Source organism: Rhamphochromis sp. 'chilingali', assembly GCF_963969265.1.
Source record: "Rhamphochromis sp. 'chilingali' genome assembly, chromosome: 15".
Lineage (NCBI taxonomy): Eukaryota > Metazoa > Chordata > Actinopteri > Cichliformes > Cichlidae > Rhamphochromis > Rhamphochromis sp. 'chilingali'.
The window spans coordinates 21,390,517-21,397,928 of record NC_137942.1 but is presented as its reverse complement, the minus strand read 5'-3'; positions in this window follow the sequence as shown (position 1 = coordinate 21,397,928).

The following is a 7,412-nucleotide window of genomic DNA, read 5'->3' as shown; positions in this document are numbered from 1 at the left end:
ACTTGGCAGATGAACTGTATTGTTTCTGCTCACCAATATGTATGAAAAAATGATTTTCAAATGTAGTTCTGTTAGAGGATACCTCTCCAGCAGTCACTGCAGACGGTATCTCTGCCACAGTGAGAACCGAGCCAGTGGTATCTGGTGACTTCCTTTTTTGTCTTTGAGCATAATTACACATAATCTACCCCAGAGGTGACACATTGTTTAAGAATCCATTCAGTTTGGTGCAGATGCAGATAACTTCAGAAACAGTGAACTGAACTGCCTTTGGTGGAGAATGTCATCTGTGGGTTTATAGATTTACATACTTTTTCAGTCTGTTTGCTTTCCTTCATTTCAACCTTTTGTTTTCAACTTGTTCATCACAACTGAATAACAACTAAGTGGTCTATCAGCTATAAAAAATAATTGATTACAGTTTTGTTTGATTTGTAGATTTAGTCCATTGTTACAGGGTTGCTATGCAACATGATCATGCCATATCAACCCAAATTAATGTTTTGTGGACATTCTAAGGTGTTAGAGGTGCACAATGAACACTTTGTGGATTATGTGCGCTATGTGAACTCATTTTTAGGGTATGTGGTTGCAAATATATATATATATATATATGAACCTTCAGGAAGCAAAGGTGCACCTTTGTTCCAGTTTCAGTGTCTTAACTCCTGATCATCTACTCGGAGGTAGCAAAAAATAAAGCGTTTGTGTATTGTGGTGTTTATATACAGTCACAAATCAACTTGGCTTTTTAACATGGCACGCAAATTTTCAATAAAATTGAGGTCAGGGTTTTGTGAAGGTCAGCCCAGAAGCTTTATGGGCCATTCCTAAGCAACTGCAGACTCCAATATCATCACTTGAAACTACTGTTTGAAGTTACTGGTTATTCAGATGTGTCAATACTTTGCCATGTCCTAGAAGAAGACCCAAACTGTCACCCTCAGATGTGAGGGAGTTGGTTAAAAATTCACCAAGGCTCAAGCCTGCCATGAACTGGAAAATGCTGATACACCAGTGTCTCTGTCCACTGTGAAGTTGTGAAGTTTTAAATCTCCATGAAACGAGAAGGTTCCAACCAAGGAAGAAGCTCCTGTTCCAAAATTCACACATTCAAGCTTGACTGAGATTTGCAGCAGTCCACATGGATGAACCTAATGCCTCCTGGAGAAAAGTGTTATGATCAGTTTAAATTAAATCTACCAGTTATGCCAAGAACAGCGGTCAAATATACTGCCAGAATTACTCTAGTAGTTGGCTGATGAATGCCAAAAGTATCTTGCGAAAGGAATTTTAACTTATTTTTAGGGTTGGCATATGTAAACTTTTGACCCTGTATGTATATTTTTGGAGGTAATCCAAAATAAATTGAAACTTGTGCATCCAATTGCTGAATTTCAAAGTTGTTAAAGATTCATGCTGTAGAATAATTCCACTCTGGAAAAAGAAAAGTTTAAAGAAATCATTAAGAGCCCAAAATTGCCATGACATTCATGTCTATGATGAGTTTATGTAAACCTTGGACCACAACTGTATTTTGTCTTTTACTAGCACGTGCTTACCATTTTAAAATTGGTCTGCTGCTATATAGCAAAGTCCATTGTCTACCACAATAAAGCATACCTCATTTTAACTGGAGGCCTTAGCGATATGAGAACTAGAAAGTGCAAACAGAGAAAGTATTGAAGCAAACAGACTCATGTTGATTTTTCAGCTTCACACCCCCCAGTACAGCCAAACCAGAACACACACTATAATTAAAACAGGATACGCTTCAAATTTGATCTGCAGTGTTGCCCACAGATGGTGTTAAAACTCTTTCATGGTTCGCTAGAAAGTTCACCAAAGGTTACACACTGTTGAGGCAGTTTGAGTCAGAAGAGGCAGAATTATTATTGATTGTTTAGCACTAGAAATCTATCATTTGTAAAGATTTTATATGTATTTTTCTAACACCATACATCTGCAAACATAAGGTACTTTTAAAGGGTGGATGTATGCTCAAAATAATGGATGACACAACAGTCATTGGTTTGATTAACCAACAATGATGGGACTGCATACAGTGAGGAGGTGCTAAACCTGGCAGCATAATGTTCTACCAGCAATCTCATCCTAAATATAAGACAAAGGCGATTGTGGTAGATTTCAAGAAGAAAAGAGGTGCACAGAGAGTCCCTAGCTTCTAACATCTGGGGTTGAATATCACTAAGGTCATCTCCTGGTCTGCACACACCTCCACTGCCATCTATGTTTAAAAAGGCTGGGCAGACTTTCACAAGATCTCCTTTTTCCTGAAACTGTTTATCACTGCATGGTACTGCTGTACTGCGCTGCACTAAACAGGACCAGAGGTCTTTGCAGCGTGTTGTCTGGATCGTTGGCGCAGAGCTGTACGCAAATGCTCAGGACATCCTGGCCAATCTGAGAGATTGTGGTAGAAGAGCCTTATTCAAGAAGGTGACCAAGAACTTGATAGCCACTCCTGACAGAGCCCCAGTGTTGATCTGTGGAGAGAGGAGAACCTTCCAGAAAGAAAACCATTTCTGTAGGACTCCATCAATCAGGCCTGAATAGTAGAGTAACCAGATTGAAGCCACTCCTCAGTAAAAAGCAAACGACAACCCACTTGGAGTTTGCTCATGTGGGTTGAAGGATTCTCAGACCGTGCGAGTTCCCTGCTCTGATGAAACAAAGATAAAACTTTTTGGCCTGAATCATGTCTGGAGGAAATCAAGTACCACTCATCACCAGGGCAGTACCATCCCTACAGTGAAGCATGGTGGTGGCAGTATCATGCTATGTGGATGTTTTTCAGGGGCAAAAACTGATAAATTAGTTAGGTTCAAGGAAAAGATGAAAGCAGCAATGTACAGACACATCCTTGATGCTCCAGAGTGCTCTGGACCATGAACTGGGACAAAGGTTCATCTTTCCACAGGACAACAACCTTAAGCACATAGCCGAGATAGCAAACGAGGGGCTTTGGGACCAGTCTGTGAATGTCCTTGACCGGCTCTGCCAGGCTTGAACCTCACTGAACATCTCTGGAGAGATCTGAAAATCGCTGACCACATCCAACTCGATGGAGCTGTAGAGGTTCTGCAAAGATAAGAACAGGCCAGAAATAGGTGTGCTTAGTCTTTTCTCAAAAAGACTTGAGGGTGTAATTGCTGCCAAAAGTGCATCAGCAAGGTCTGTGAATATTTATGTATATTTTATATTTTTGTTTATTATTTGTATTTGTATTATTTTGTCATTATGGGTTTGTGCATGTAGAATTTTGAGGTGAAAAATTCATTTAATCCTTTTTGGAATAAGGCTTTATGGATCCACCTTATGTCTGTTTTCATTTTTTGTCCATAGAAGCAAGGGATGCATAGCCAGTATAATTGTATTTGCCCTGCAGCACAACAACAATATAGTCTTCTTTAGTCTTGAAACGGAGAAATTAGATATGACATGTTATTTTGAGGGCTCGTAGGTGTTAGATACTTTTGTTACAGCCAAGTTTGCCAAGCTTTTTTTCCCCCTAAATGTTTGACTTTCCCATCGTACGTATTAAGCTGTGCCATCATTTGTTTTAAAGTCAGTTTGTCGACTTTACAGAAATGTAAAGTCAAGCTGAATATGCAGATGTGTCTTTTTTTCCTAGACAAGGGGAGACGTGTGTGGTAAATCCTTTTTCACATTTGCGTGTTGATATTTTCTACATTTCCAGCCTCCTGCTGACAGAGTTATGGCCTGCAGGCTGTGCCTCGTTCTGCAGGAAATTCCACCCTCTTAGAGTAAATCACATTTCACATTTGACATATCTCTATGTATTTTTTCAGTAATGCATGTCCTGAGTAGCAGCGTAGTGCACAATGACAAGTCAAGAGGATACTCCACAGTCATTCTCAGTTACCGAGTCATCCTGGCTTGAACTGCCAGCTGGCAATTGCAGGCACAGACTTCCAGGCCGCATCCTCCGTACAATACCGAAAGCCACTCTGTCGCTGGATTTATTAGATCTGCGTCTAAAGCTAGAGATAAAGGAACCAATTCTTCATCGATCCTCAGCTAGGGTGTGGAAAAGTGGCAACTTTTGCCTGAAGAGCAGAGCTGGCTGTCTGTGGAAAATCTTTTGGCTTGATTTGAGAGCCTCTGTGACTGCATACATTCAGTCCTGACAAAAAAAAAGGTAGGTGGAAAGAGCAAAGGGAGGCAATGAGAGAGAAAGATCCTTATTCCTTATAGACAGCCCATCCGCCCTCATGACCCTGCTGTCTGATTGGACTGTCAAACTGTAATAGAAGTGATTGAGAAGATGTGAGAGGAATTAGGCATAGGGGGGAAAAAGTGGAAAAAGACTGACCACCACCTGCAGAGAAAATGAATCAAATGGAAAGAAGATATAGACGAGAGACAGATGATTGAAAAGTAGGCTGCAAGATTAAAAGCCAGGGTGGCAATAGATAAGAGTAATGACAGAAGGGGGGAAAAGGCAAAGCGAATATATTCAAGTTTTTATTGTGGACAACCTCGAAGTACTCTACAAAGACCATACAGAGATACACAGGAAAAGGCGAGAGCTCTCAAACGGGAAATCATCAAAAAACATGTTTTCTTGGATCAGTGTTGGTAGGACCTTGATGTAAAAGTTTTCAGGAGGATCAAAGGTGTCTCGCAGTTTTACAGCCGGCACGCTTCGTGTCCTCATGAATTATTAAATAAACTTCGGATTGATGCGGGAGGTGAGAGGGCTGGGGAAGAGATGAAGATAGAGAGCGCCGCAGCAATCAGTAGCACAAATAGTTAAAGTGCCATGCCGGTGTTTAAACGCTGTTTGTCCCTGAAGCAGGAAAATTAAGTTAGAAGTCAATGAATACTTGCACTGAAACAGGTCATACTGGCCAAAAATGCCCGAGTGCACCAAAACAGAAATGGAAAGTAATAAGCTGGGTCTGATGCCCAAACCAGCCTAAGCATTCATTTTCATCATCTCATTTCTCACTCATGACCTGATCTTTGCCATCTTTCAAACTTCACGCCTAGCACTCATCAGTCACTGGTACAACCCACTTTGATCTTACGTGAGCCGAACGAGTGAAACTGCACATTCTGTCAATGTAAAGAAGCTTAACTGCACATTTAATCCCTGGGATATCTTAATATAAGATTTTTTTAAAAAACTGTGATTAAACAAGCACATCTCCCTTTTCTACATGACAAATGTGTAAAATTGCAGGAAAAACCTCTGGTAGCTCACTGTCCACATGGTCCTGTAGTTTTAAAAGTATCAATTTTGTTAATTATCCACTTTGGTGTTGTATGAATGGCTGCGGAGGACGTTACCAGAATCAAAAGCTGTAAAACTTACAAAAAATAGAGTTAAAAGCCACAAAATGTATGCCGTCCTTTATATTTTCCAAAGCCATCCAGCGGGCCTGATTGGAGTCTTTGGCAGGACGATTTTGGCCCCCAGGCTTTATGTTTGACACCACTAATCTAGAATGTGCATGATTCTGGGCTCGGACTTCTGCAGTTTTAAGCTACTGAAGAGGAATTATGACTTTTATGTTCAGTGACACACTGAAAAAGTCAGTGACTACAACAGTACTTTTTCATTTTTGGTACACTGCTATATTTTACTACTTCTGACCACAGTGACACTCATAACACATTATTATATATATAATATATAAATGTCACCCAGTCAGCTACAATTTATACAGCTCTTATTGTTTAGTGTTGGTTTATTAGGGAAAAAACACTCTCTTAGAGATCCACATAATCATTAAGCATGAAGAGACCCCTCATAGGTCTTTGTACCAAGACACAGATGTCAGGCTGTGATTGGACAATCTCTGTGCTCTCACAAAGCTTATTAAAAAGGTTGTAAATAGCAGTTTTAAGTCTAAATAACAGTAAAGACTTTTAGTTTGCTTTCTACAGCAGATTTTCCTGCACAGTGTTTCTGTCAGCCTTCCACAAGCCTTGTCATGGATGATGTCTCTAAGCGGCAAGTGGCGTTGTGCCAACATGCACATCCTGTGTGGTAAATCATTAAGATGTTTACTCATGATTAAAGATGTTCTTTCTGCCTGAAAAGCTTCAGATGTGTACCACGGTACACTAAGAGCAGGCGTAAGATGGTGTTTGATAAATGATTCAACACTCGGCTAATCAATTCCCACAAGATCCCGGTTGGTGCTTTGGATTAATCCATTACTCAGTTATGGGTTGTATCACAGAAAGTGCTGCGTTTGTTTGTGCAGGTCCCCGTGGGACACGAGCTGACCTCTGTGTGTGATCTGTTTTTCTGATCTTTACAAATGAGATGAAAGCAGCAAGAGTGAATCCCATGAAACGTCTCTGGGTCTTCTTTCGCAGATTCTTTGGACAGACGCTTCATTTTCTGTCACTACCAATTCGTTTTTAAGAGAGAAACTAAGAAACCCATGATAATTATTAAAAAAATGGTACTATAAAAAGATGCTTATTCAATTGATTTAAGCTACATAAAAGTCTTCTTTTATTCCTAAAACTAGGTAGACCCAGAAAGAGGAAGGGAGTGTGTATGAGTGTGTTTCTTTGTGCGATATCAAGCTTGCTACCAAGTCTTGGTGCATGGATCAGACTGGCATGGACAGGTTTTCAGTCTGGAACATAACTGTCACGCTACCTGCTATAATGTCTTGCTTTGATTGGCCTTAATTGATCTAATTTAAGTTGTTAGAGCTTTCTGAATTGACGCAGCCATTATAGCCACTTTGAGAAATTACTAAGTACATGTCACAACGATCATGTGACACCAAGTTAATTCTGGCAACACAGAATGGTCTCATAGCTTAATAAAGCTGAGACAATCAGAACACATGACTGAATATTGTCTCCTACACACTGTGCTCTATAGAAGAACGAATGTTGACAAAGGTTACATTATGTGCTTTAAGCAATATTGAGCACTGGAACATCTTTATGAAAGTGAGTTTAATGCACTGCAATCCAAGGAACCACATGCCACAAGCTTATTATGCCACAACGCAGATACTTTAGTAATTTACGAAATCCCGCAAACACCAAACAGCGACTGTCCCTCGTATGCGTGTCTCAGCCATGACTTGACCTTTCCCAAGTGGGCCTTTTTCACAGCAGACACTCTGACTTGTCACAGTGGGAAAAGCCTGGGGGCGTTAGTAATGACTACAATCTACTTAAGGGAGGGCCTGCTTTTGTGAAACATCAATACACCTGTGCTTTCCCTGGAGCCCCGAGTCAAAATGTCTGCTGTGAAAAATCACCTTCCAGCAGCCTGCCTGTGCTTAAAACACTGCCCCATGTGAACGCAAGATTAAAAGAAAAAATCACAGCAGGAAGTTAATTTAAACCAGTTCAGTCCCAGTCGATTTTCAAATGAACAAACTCAG